General features: G+C 31.1%; 1 protein-coding gene across 1 annotated transcript in view; it reads right to left on the reverse strand.

Annotated features, from left to right (window-relative positions):
• The window catches only part of LOC130900481 (semaphorin-2A), a 1,226,238-nt gene that overhangs the window by 1,008,163 nt on the left and 205,271 nt on the right, over positions 1 to 12,804 (reverse strand). The gene's annotated exons all lie outside the window — the stretch shown is intronic.

Raw genomic sequence — 12,804 nt, forward strand, 5'->3', positions numbered from 1 at the left:
CCGGAAATTTTGCAGGGGTGCAGATACACCATGTAAAATGGATAATACTGCTCATCTGGACTTTTACAAAAGACATAAAACGTTACCCAGGCGTATAGCACTAATCAAGAATATGACAGATATATTCTCGTTTCTAAATAACTTTAGACATAATCAGAAACATAAATATAATTTATGAAACAATATAATTTTGTTGTTATAATGATTACGTACCAGTATGTCTGAACTATAAATAATAGAGACAAGACTCGAAATAATTTTAAGATTCTTTATCTTATAACTTCTCAATTATTAATAAAATTTTGATGTTATGACTAGAAATAACATATAGAAGGTATTTGAATTAAAGTATGTTAGTTTTATTCGTTACGGAACAAACTGGTTGTCCAGTCCAGTCCACACATAATTAACGTTAATTTCAACATTGGAAATATCTTTTATTTTAAGCATTGAAAAAGTCTGTGGCGACTGCTAGTCATTGCTTCAGAACCAAAAGGTTGCAATCAAGTTCCCACTCTTCGCACTAGCCTATTACAACATTTGCAGCCGATATAGCTTCGTCAGAGCTGACTGAATGTTTAGCGTTAAAAATATTTTGAAAAAGGCGAAACGTCAAATTTTATCTTCCCAAAATTATTAAAAAAAAAAAAAAATAATTTTAAAACAGGAGAGACCTAACATTAACATTTAGATGCATTAATATATGAAAAGGTCTAAGAAATTATTGTGTTTGTATATATGTTTTTTATTCTTCTGTGAAGTAGAGTAGTGAAAAGCCCTTCTACATAGTTCCTTTACGTGACTGAAAGATAGATATCAAATACCAAAATGGAAATAATGACAAAAGAACAAATAGAAAATAGTAAAAACTGGATGTTCATTACTCTACCTTGTTACGTGTTTCTCTACAATTTCAATTATTGAACAAGCTTTTGTTTCGTGATATAACCGGCACATGACAAGCTCAATTTACTTGGAAAAAATTATATTTCCATTACATGTCTCATTCCGTTACTATTATTAGTATTATTTTGTTGACTGAATTATAGGATAATCGATTTCTTATCATTTCAATCTCCAAATTATGTGTATGGACCATAATTATCATAGAAATTTCCCGTTTATTCTCAAACTTTTAGATTTTAGTTAATCTAGCATATATTATGTAATGTATACACATTTTTCTCCAGAAGCTATCGAATATATCAAGATATATCAATTGAAAAGCATTAGCAAAGATTCAACTTAAAGATGTAATGCCCTACCAAACCAAATACTGTGGTCTAACGCAAACTATAGATATAGCTAGACGTGACCCAAAGGCATTTGACATAATCCACTTTTAACGGCAAATATTTTGCTTCAAGCATATCTTTATTTCATATTATTGTAGCAAATTGCTAGAGCTATAATAACGTTTCTTAATTTTTCACTTGACTCCTATCTTAAAGGTAATATTTTTTTCTGCAATAAGTGTGAGTCAATGATATTAAACCATGTTATCAGCAGACTCTTTTCTGTACAAAAAGAAATATTTACTTATATGTGTGTATGTAAAATATGGCGAGAACAAGGTTGATACTTCTCTAGTATATAAATCTTGCCAAAAAGCATATCAAAACTTCGCATCGTTTCTTTCACAGTTTCAGCTTTTCGACTCCTAATACATTTTTTTCTGTATTTTACAGATAATTAGATCATGAAGTATAGTTCAATAATTTTCTGAAAACTTTACATTTTTATTCTAAACAATTCGGTTCATATTAATGATTGGATGATACATCAATGAAAAAGCAATACGAAAATTTGACATAAAAGCACTTGTTAGCTTCGTTCATCTCACAGTACACGTCAAGACGATATGTGAGCTCTACCCAGACGTTAATTAGTGTGTATCGAGTAATCGTTACAACAAGTACTTTAATCCTTCATCTCAAATTAATCCGTCGTTAAGCTTCTTGAAGTCAATCCAGCGGTTGAGTACAGTGACTTTTAGCTAATCGTCTCTTTCGTAATATCCGCAGCAACTTACTATATAGTAAAGTTTTATGCTAAATTATTATATTAGCTGAAAAAAAGAGCAAAAGCTATAGAGTATCAGAATAAGATGAACCAGTTACAGTTGCTTCAATAAAAATGACAAAAAATTCTTGTTACCATTGTAACGTTGCTTGAGAATTTCCTGCGTTCCAGATCCACACAACACCAATTCTATTAAGTTAACATAATCTAAAAATATGTTCATCATCATGGAACAAGGCCAAGTTATCACGTAAAACACGGTCTGTAGATTTAGAAGCCTCTAACAACTGCAACCGATATATATATGTGGTTGTAATTGTCTTCGTAAAACTCTTCACATAATCATTGCAAGAATTTAAATTCCTGACTAGCCTTTCGAGTAGATTTATTTGCGTTGCATTCATTCCTCTCCCTACGAACTGTGTTTTATCCAATATTCTTTCCTTTTCAAACACAAAACCCTTCTATTTATTTTGAATTACTATAGACATTAATGTATTTCATTACTTATGGTAATCACCATGTTATTTTTGGTACTTTTGGAACTTATGACAAAAAAAGATAATTAAACGAAAAAAGCCCTATTCTAATATTCTTATATCCAAAACTATTGCCTGAGAATATGTAATGACGTTACGTTACCTAATCTTAGAACGCCAAATTTTATGACTAAGTCTACCTGGGTTGGCTGATTTTCCTTAAAATCCATATACAAATATTATGTTTGTTAAAATTAACAACAGCGGAGTCTTCTCGTGGGAAGCATTGAAAGCAAAATTCAATGAGATCTATTTAATACAGAAAACTGTTTCACTTACACAAGTTCACATCTAGTTTCCTTTATTCATCTATTCCATGATTATCGAACGAGCCAGTAGCTTCAACTTCCAACGATAGGTGGCAGGAGATCGGCTGTATTGATTGTATTTAGACGGTAAACAACTCCGAGGGAAATTTAAAAAAACACTCAGTCTAAATTGAGTTGAGTTATTTTTTTGACAGATAAACTCAAATTATATATTTTTATAGTTTATGGTGCCATAACTACAATTTCTGGTCTCACATTTAGGTATTTTGTAGGAGAAGAAATGAATTTCTAGAATTCTCGTTTACCTTGTCTTGACAGCTAATTATTGTCAAATAATGAATGATGCACAGTCTTGCGCGTATGCGCTAAATAATTTTCATAATATTTCTTGTGAATTATGGGAACATTGTCCTAATTTACATCATTTTGATGCATTCTAAATAGTACATCAGGCATATTCCAATAATTGTTTTTTGAGCTTGAAAATTGAAGTTATAAGTAGTTAAAAACAGTATTAATTAATAATTTTTCTGTTAGTTCTGTTAGATCTGTTAGTATCATAAAGTATGACTCTTAAAATATGTGAGTTTATTCTTGTTTGTCAATATATAACGTTTAAGATGACGATTATACAAGGTATAACATATCTTATCTAACGAATTTGAAATAAATGATGTGGTGAATTAAATGTAAATAAGAAAAGACAAAAAATACGGAAATCAAAAGACAAAGAGAATTCACAAAACACTGAAGTAAGAAAACAATTGAATATATATAGAGACCGATAACTTGGGAGCCGCTCAAAATTCCAATTTATAAGCGTTATTGCCAAGACTGGTGTTTTTCAAAGAAGTATCTGACGAATTGTCAGGAAAAAACTCTATCTTTTGAATCAATAAGAAAAAACAAAGAATTATGAAAAACTTAAACTGACTAAGGAGGTGCAGACAAGTTTTTTATTTGTAGAATGATAATAAATACATGTACCGGGTGTCCCAGTAAGAATGGCTCTCGGCCATATCTCGGGAACCGTTTTTAGTACAGCTTCGGGAAAAAAAATTATACAAACCAACAGAAAACTTTCTATTAGAAAAATACGACATTTCGTATTTAAGAGTGTTTTATATACTTAGCGACAAAAATTGAAATAAAAATAGACCGATTATGTACATTTGGACGGAACTACATAGAACTATACTTGTCAAATTTTTTCACTGTCCGGTTTAATCGAGGATATTCAAGAGCTGTATCGTAAAGGCCGCTTAACATAATGTAAGAAATTGCACGCAATTTATTACAAAGTTAATATATTGCATAAGTATTGCCTTTGGTATATGTTGACAGTTTAAAAATGAAAATAACACAACGAGGTAGAGTAAACAAAAAAAAGTGCATCACTAACAATAATTATGACTTCTGCTACTTTGCTTTTGGAGTGTGATGGACAGAAGGACAGAGGATCAAAATCCTAACCTCAACTTTTGTTTAATATTTTGTGTCCAGCTTAACAATGGAAATAGTTTTTCAAAAGTCAGCTGATCTGTTGTGCCAAAATTAGAGTTAGATTTCTCCCTAGAATTGCAACATTCACGCAATAAAATGATATAAAACTGATAATACAGTGACCTGAACTGCGCATTTGCGCATCATTTTCATCAAGAAATATTACATCTTGCATTGCATTGCACGTTGTCTTGCATCATGTCAAGCGGCCAGGGCATTAGTACCGAAATTATATGAAACATAAAATTTTCAACTGATCTTAAAAAACGATGTAATTGTAAGAAATCTTGGGAAACCAATTGATAAAAAATAGTTAAATACATTTTTGAATCTTGTTTCATTATTCATGCTAAAATAACTTACACGACTTTTTTATAGTGTACCCATAACACATCTGCTTGCTTGACCTTAGTAATACCTTTATTTAGCTTTAGATTATTATAAATTAAATAAAATTGGTTGTTAGGATATTTGATTCTTAGCTTATCTTCAAAGTATCTGCTAGTAATTGACAACGCTCTTTATTCTCATTTTTGAATCCCAAGAAATCGAATAGCAGAAAATAAGTTATGATCGAGTGCTTAAAGTCTCAAAGTATCTACATAATAAAACTGGATCAATATAAAATTTTTCAACTCTATTATCTTTAAGTTAAGATATTCTAAATACTCAGTATAGTATATATCCAACTTTTATCTACATTTGTGTTCCTATATAAATGTTTACAATATCCTTTTTCATCATTAGCATCCATTACTCAAATTGATTTTTATTCACTTCTATAAAAAAATTCGATTCACCAACCATAGTAAGGTAACATGAGCAACAAGGGCAACGACATGGCTGATTTGTTCGCGAGACTTGGATCAGCCTATTCACTAGTGTGTCCAGAACCCAGTTTTGGTGTAGTTTAGCTATCATATTTCTGTGTAGTCTTATCGCAAGACAGAATGTACAGAGATGGGCAGAACCAACCGGGACAAGACAAGCAAAAGCCACATTTAGTGTTTCAGATAAACAGACTCAAAATTCGTCGGGTTTCTGGATTCCTAACCATATACAGTCATCTAAGATGTCATATCAATGCTATGGACATCACAGTGAGGTTTGAAGGCTCAAATCAAAGTATCTAATTAGCTTTTCAGAGGACATTTTGGTAGTTTTAAGTGGGACAGGATGGGCATATCAGAAGGCATATGTGCGCAATGGTCCCTGAACGCCTACGAACCCAACTGTGAACTATTCAACTAATACAACGCATCTAATTTGAATTTGAAACCTCACTTTGCTGAAGGTTCATATAAAAGATGTTTATCGCGATAAAATGGAGATCAAGTCAATTCAATTAAAAATATTATTATAAAGTGACAAAAATGCAAAATCGGTTATTTTCCAGTTAAAGTTAATTGTTAGTTAATTAGTTTATTAATTTTTAGCATTCAATAAAAATCAAATCGAACCAATAACGTATCAATATTTTTGGTACAAATTTCGGGACTTTAAAAGTAGGTTTATAATAATACAATATCAAAATGGGTTACTTAACAAAAAATGTTTACCGTGGTATGGTTGAATAGCCGAAGGAATACCATATCTGAACCACCCAAAAAGTGGAAAACCGAGAATTCTCACCCGAGAAAGATAAGAAATATATATAATAATTTTTGGTCTGGTGAACTATTTCGACAAGATTGGTATTAAGACCTTATGAGGGTAAGTATATTAATAACTGCCTGACTAAATTGGTTTAATGTAAGTCAATAGAACGTTGGAGACGATATAATGTTTTGTATGGACCCAGTGTCCTGCCATCTTAGAAGAGCAACTCAAAATAATTCAACTTTTGTACCAAAATAAGATAATCCCGCTAATCTACATCAGTACTTTATAAACTTATATCTCGTGAAGTGTATGATGGAGGCTTCCTGAAAATGAGGAACAATTTCGGTGTTGTTAAGACTTAAGTCGTCCTTGACCTAATGAGTGATGTTATTACCTTTTTTAGTTACTGAGCTGTTAATTATGGCATATAAGAGAAGCTACATTAAAGATACTTCTTACAAAAATATATAGTCAATTATTTTGTGCCAAAACTATTGGAAGATACGTTAATTTATTTTGATTAAGTAATCAATAATTAATTTTTCGAATCGTTTATATTTTTGAAATTAGTAATGCCATCATTTGGTCAAATAAAAAATCTCTTGTAGCGCCAGGTATGAGTAAAATTTTTAAGTTTGATTTTAAAGTTCTATATAATTCTGTTTCGTAAAAAAATTCAGTTAATCAATCCAATATTTCACAATTTTTTAGTAAACTATTATTGTCATTGACAGCGAGAAATAAAGCAAAATTCAAGTTAATTAGTTGATCAAAAACTATTGAAAAATGGATTAGAAATAAGAGGCATAGAATGGAATAAGATTTCTTAAATTTATTCGAAGAAATGTCTGTAAATAGAAATTTGAATAGTTAAGAATTAAACGAATTAAAACAAAAGCTATGGAAGATTTAAGAAGATCGGATAGCTGGCACAGTATAAATAAGACTCCTTGGAAATTTGAATTTTACAGTAAACTTTACATAATGCATGCATATAATTTTATATAATTATAATATATTACAACAAAGAGCCTCAATGTAAACTAAAATGAATGTTTTGAAAAGTGGCCATATGGAAACGGACGATACCTGAACTTAAGTGAGCGTCATTTACAGTAACTTCTCCTGAAAATATTTTGATATTTCAACCGAGACTGGGTATGCAATGTTTCGTATGAAAGTTTACATATGAAAACGATATCTGCAAGGTAGGTGTCATGATTGCTTGATTCTTATAAAAAGCTATCTTTTTAAAAAATTTAAACGTTTGTTTACTGTCAGATATAATGCATGTATGCATCCGTCGTATGTCGTATGACAATGCTTCAGTCCATTAGTCCCATTAATTACTATTCCCAAACTGAGAGATAGATTGGTGAAAGCGATTTCAGACAAATAAAGATATGATGACGTAGACTAACACGTATTTCGCGAAATGGTTGAAAAGTCATTCTTCACTCTATGTATATTTATCAATACTTCAAAGTTCAAAGTTCATTGATAGCACACAATAATTTTTTAAATCATAAAAATATTCTTGGTTGAAATAATTAGAAACAAATTTCAAAAACTGTTTCAAACCATATTCATTAATCATCTAGTATATGTAGATACGGTTATTGATAAAAAGCAAACAAAAGACATATTGTATCTTTACTTTCATTCAATATGATAGTTAATGTTCCATGTGTATATTACTAACGCATTATAAATGAAAGGAATTCAAGCGTACACAGGAAATGAAGCTTGCTTCATTGATCGCGCGTCGTGAGACAGTCGCTACACGGAACGCGCACCCTTTATACATTTACAGGTTAAAAGACACTTGAGACTGCAAAGTCAATAGAGGGTATCATTAATAACGTCTATTCAACAGAAATAATGAGATACAACAGTTAATCTGTCACTACGGTTCAATCACATTTAGGGGGTTACGTCACGGATATTATGTTAAAGATACTAATTGATTTGTTATTTATTTTACATGTAATAATAGGGACGTATACAGCATTGTCCTATAATTAAGAAAACCGCAATCGAATCAGTATGGTCTCAGCACAATGAACAATATGAATAATGACATAAAATGGATATATCGGAATTATTTTTGCGAAGCTATTCTAGTTTTAATGTTGAATTTGATAATATTTGTAAACCTCATTTGAAAGGAATTTATTTACTTAGCAATAGCAACCTTTTGATAAAATCTTGTATATGTTGAGAAAAAATTATATGTTATTAGAAATCGCTAAAACTACAATTCATATATGAATATTTGTTATATTTACTCAAAAACAAGAGGAAATAATGATTTTACGAAGCCTATAATCATTTTATCGAAGCTGATTCGCAAACCATTCAAATTGTCTCCAGCACCTGTTTTGCTAAACACTAAATATTTGAAAATAGCCCCGTCAGTTTTGTTATTTGTCATTAATTGTTTAAAGCAATATTCTAAAAATAAAACTTTAAAATGAATCCACAAATATCATATTTTGAAGGGGAATATTCCACTGAGACTGTATTCGTTTTATCCTATTTGTTTTGATATTGTTCATTTTTATTGGTTGTAATTTTCACAATAAATATAAACAATATTGGAGTGCCAGTAAAGTGAAGAATTTAACCCAAAAGAAAGGATAGGAACGAAATTAGAATTCAGAATACAACAAGAAGATTACCATTTCTTGATTCAAAATTTCCAAAACAATGGAACTACTTTTATTGGAATATAGACTACGGCTATACTGATTTGTTAACTGTGGCTAAAAGCATTGTTTTCATAACTTCGACAGAAGGATTGAATTTTGTGGAGCACCCACTACGTTTATGATTAAAAATATTGTGTATTCTAGTCTTCTTTAGGTGGACATGTTAACAAGTAAAATTAACACTACTGTAGCGATTAAATCTGCAAATTTTAAGGTCATACAGAGTATCTAGAGAGAGAGGGATCTTGGGATTGCTACATCCAGATTTTTTTGAAAAATGAAATATATGTGACTGATAACATGAGTAAATAAAAAGATCGTATTCACTTTTAATAATATGGAAATACATCATCTTCTTCCATCTAGACAGTGGACTAACATAGATTCCTTGATAGATGGATTAATAGAAGGCAATCAATAGAATTACTACTTTAATCACTCAACTTAGCGGCACTTATAATCAATTTATTATAAAACACAATTTTGAGGTTTGGAATGAGAAAAATAACTGCATGTAGAGAATTTCAGGCAGTTTTTCGAAATGCAAGATTCTGGTATACTCCAAAAGTATCTAAAAAGAAGATAAAATATACGCTATAATTGAATCACTCATTTCAAAAACAACGTAAGTCAAGAAATCCCGAGAAGGACTTTTAAACGTTTGTAGTATATTTGAGTGTCAATACATCGTTAGATGGTAAAAGAACTTAAGAAGCGTTATGTGAGAAGCATGAATCTACTTTGAATGTTCACTGCTAAAACAAGGTAAGTCAATAACATGAGTTGTTTCAACTCTGGGAATGATGACTGATCAGTCAGCTATTCCAGTGGTAGTAATGCACTGCATCAGCTATGTAAATATTCCTCTTCGACAAATTTAATAGTTTCATAGATATTAGACGAGCCACATACTTACTAACGATCTAGTGAGATGTCTAGTGATACCAACCCGAAAATTATGGAAGAAATTTTATTGAAGATGCCAAAGTCAAAGGTGTTACACACACGAACTAGAAAGGAAAAGCAATTTCAGCACGTGTGACGGAACCAAACAGCAAGGGGAGTTACCTTTTTCGATAATGTATTTATAACTACCAAACATTTTTCATTTAGTTGCAGAAAACAGTGTTTAAACGATCTTGTACAAGGCGACTTCGACCACAGCATTAATAAAATGAATGGTTTTGTCATTATAAACGAGCTTGATATATTCTTGCAACAACCTATTGAAAAACATGTTATAAAATCTCCCAGATCACGGAAAGAAAGTGTCTAAGTCACATTCATTCAAATAATTAGTTATTTTTATCAGAAAAAAGGAGAGAAGGCTGCAAAAACGCTATTCAATCAGTTTATGGTATTACAAAAAACAAAGTCAGGAGGCTCTGTAATTTACTTGTAAAATCCCTTACTCCTCATGACAACCGTAAAAAGCGTCCTAAAGCCAATACAATACTTCCAAATTTTCTCAAGAAAATGGACGGTATATTCTTGCATTCCCAAGAACACAAACGAATTATTCTGGAAGAAATATAGAATATCTTAATGCTCGCTTGATTGTGAAGACAATGTACATCTTATTTAAAGATAAATTTCCAGACCTTTGAGTAACTTACAAATTTTATGTAAAGTACTTCAAGAAAAATTTCTCTTTGCGATTTGGGAGACCTCAGGTGGATACATGCATTACTTGTGAGGAATCAAAAATCTAAGCTTAAATCAAAATGCCACATTAACTGCACAAACCGAATTAGCAATACACAAAAGGGAAGCTAAGAAATTTCTTAAAAGGTTTCCGATGTAAAAAAAATTTTGAAAACAAGTGATGATGTGGCATTTGTAACATTTGATTACATGCAGAATTTGCCATTATCCGTTAAGAAGATTTTCTATTTGCGTCAAATATGGATGAATTGTTTCGATGTAAAAAGTCTGAAAATGGGGAAATTAGTATTTTACACATATCATGAGGGTTCATTCAATAATACTGCATTACATTGAAAACTTTCTAAACTAAATCATAATAGTTATTTATTCAACAAATGCAAAAAGTAAATGTTTATTGCACGCGACGTGAACTTGTCTAACGAGGCCGTTAGGCCGAGTATGACAACACATCGAGTGCAATTAATACTATTTACACGAGTTGTATACAATATTTTTTCTATATTCATGAAAAAGAAGTTTCTGAAATTTCTAAAACCGCAGAGTTGCATTATCTAACTCATAGTAGTCGTGATCGCTTATGTTTGAGGCATTTACGTTTGTGTTTAATAAATTGTAATCATATGGCACTTTAGAGAAAAATGCATTTTCTAGTATTGTTCCAATCCAGTACATAATAAATATGATTGAGAATAAAATAAAATCCGCAATTCTTTGAAACGTATTACAGAAAAAGGACTAAATATTACGCTTATTGGAATGTTTATGTTTGTCTTGATCACAAACCTGTGCACTAGAATGACATATGAGTGCAATAAATATTTATTGCACTAGTGTAATAAAGATCCACTTTTTCCAGTAAATATAGTTCAGTAAAGTTTTTTCTATTGCATGAACGTCGAAAAAAGAGCTTTTCATTTTTTCTGAAAACTGCCGTAGTCAGAAAAAAACCAAACAGTAGTAAGATTTTTACTGGCTTCTTTCCTAATGTTCAGGAATTCGGCGCACTAAAACTACATGTGAAAAAATACGATCGAATATATATTCCAGAAGAATACTACTCTATTATGGCGAAAGCAAGATCCAAATTTTCTGTATTCATGATGCAGACATCTCAGATAATAGTCTTTAACAGGTAGTGGACCAAAAAATTACAAGAAAAATTCTGTGGCGGATGAATGTTTTTGTAGTATCCTTCGCAATGTCTACTTACGTGGGTTTCAAATTAAATAATCTTGAGTGACTCAACTCATTTCTCCAGATATATTTAATTGGAATCCCACCTATAAAAATGAGTAATGACTTTCTATAGGAGCCAAAATATAAAAGTTAAATCAAACTACGAATTCTCTCTCTTATTGGTAGTCGAAAGTTTACCATTAGAACAGATGAGTGTGTTAGTTCTTTTTTTAATTAATATATTTAGAACTTATTTCGCTTCATAAAATTCTTTATACATACATACATATAAACTGCACTTCTCAAAAATAAGTGACGAATATTTTTACATTTTCTATGAGGGCTGAAATTTGAAAATTTCCACGCTTTTAAATCCAAATCTTAGACTTCGATCATAATTTTTATTTAATACGGAATAACACGATAGTGATAACCTCCACGTTTTAACTTGCAAGAACAATTTAAAAATCGATTTCTCAAAATCATTTTTAAAATGGCTATAGAATCTGACATATTTTAATAATTTCAATATTATAAAAGCTCTTCAGCTTTGCAGGTATAAATATTTTCTGCGTCATATTTTTATGAAATTCCTTCTTGTATTCTCTCATCGATATTCCAGGACTACTCTCGGAATATCCGGGGTGTCTCGAGTATCAATCTCCAAGCAATTTAGCTCAATCTCATACGATTCACAATGAATAAATACTGCTTCCTTCCCCCTAATAAACTTCTGTTCCAATTTTCCGGACTCGCTTTACCACACCACACCGCACATCCAGATTATCTTCAAGCGGGGTGAACATTCTCATTTTTTTTTCTGGTAATAAAGTGTGTGAACTCCCTGGGTGTTATTCAGGACCGAATAAAACACTTAGGCGCTCGCAGAGGCCTATTTTCTACACCGCGACGCCTAATGGGAAATCTATATCCAACTGTGCATGGTCGGTTGCGTTTTGTAGCTTTTATTATAGCCCCGATTGAGAATTATTCTCTTACTTATTGTCTTTTTAGCGAAGTTTGAAATTTAAAAGATATTGAACTCTAAAGGGTTGCTAGTTGAATTGATAAAAAATAACCGAACCTGAATTATTAAGATAAATATCATAGAATAAATATTGTAATGGACCAGCAGTTAGATATAAGATATTGATAAGCTTCTAAAATTTTGCTACACTAAAGCAATGCTAAGACAGCATCACTATTTTGATTTGCTTCAAAGAGACAATTGCTTTCATTATGTTTTAAAACGTTTACTCTTGATTACGATTCCATATCCACGTTTCACAAACTATCATATTGAAAAAAAAACCA

Source organism: Diorhabda carinulata, chromosome X (genome assembly GCF_026250575.1).
Source record: "Diorhabda carinulata isolate Delta chromosome X, icDioCari1.1, whole genome shotgun sequence".
NCBI lineage: Eukaryota > Metazoa > Arthropoda > Insecta > Coleoptera > Chrysomelidae > Diorhabda > Diorhabda carinulata.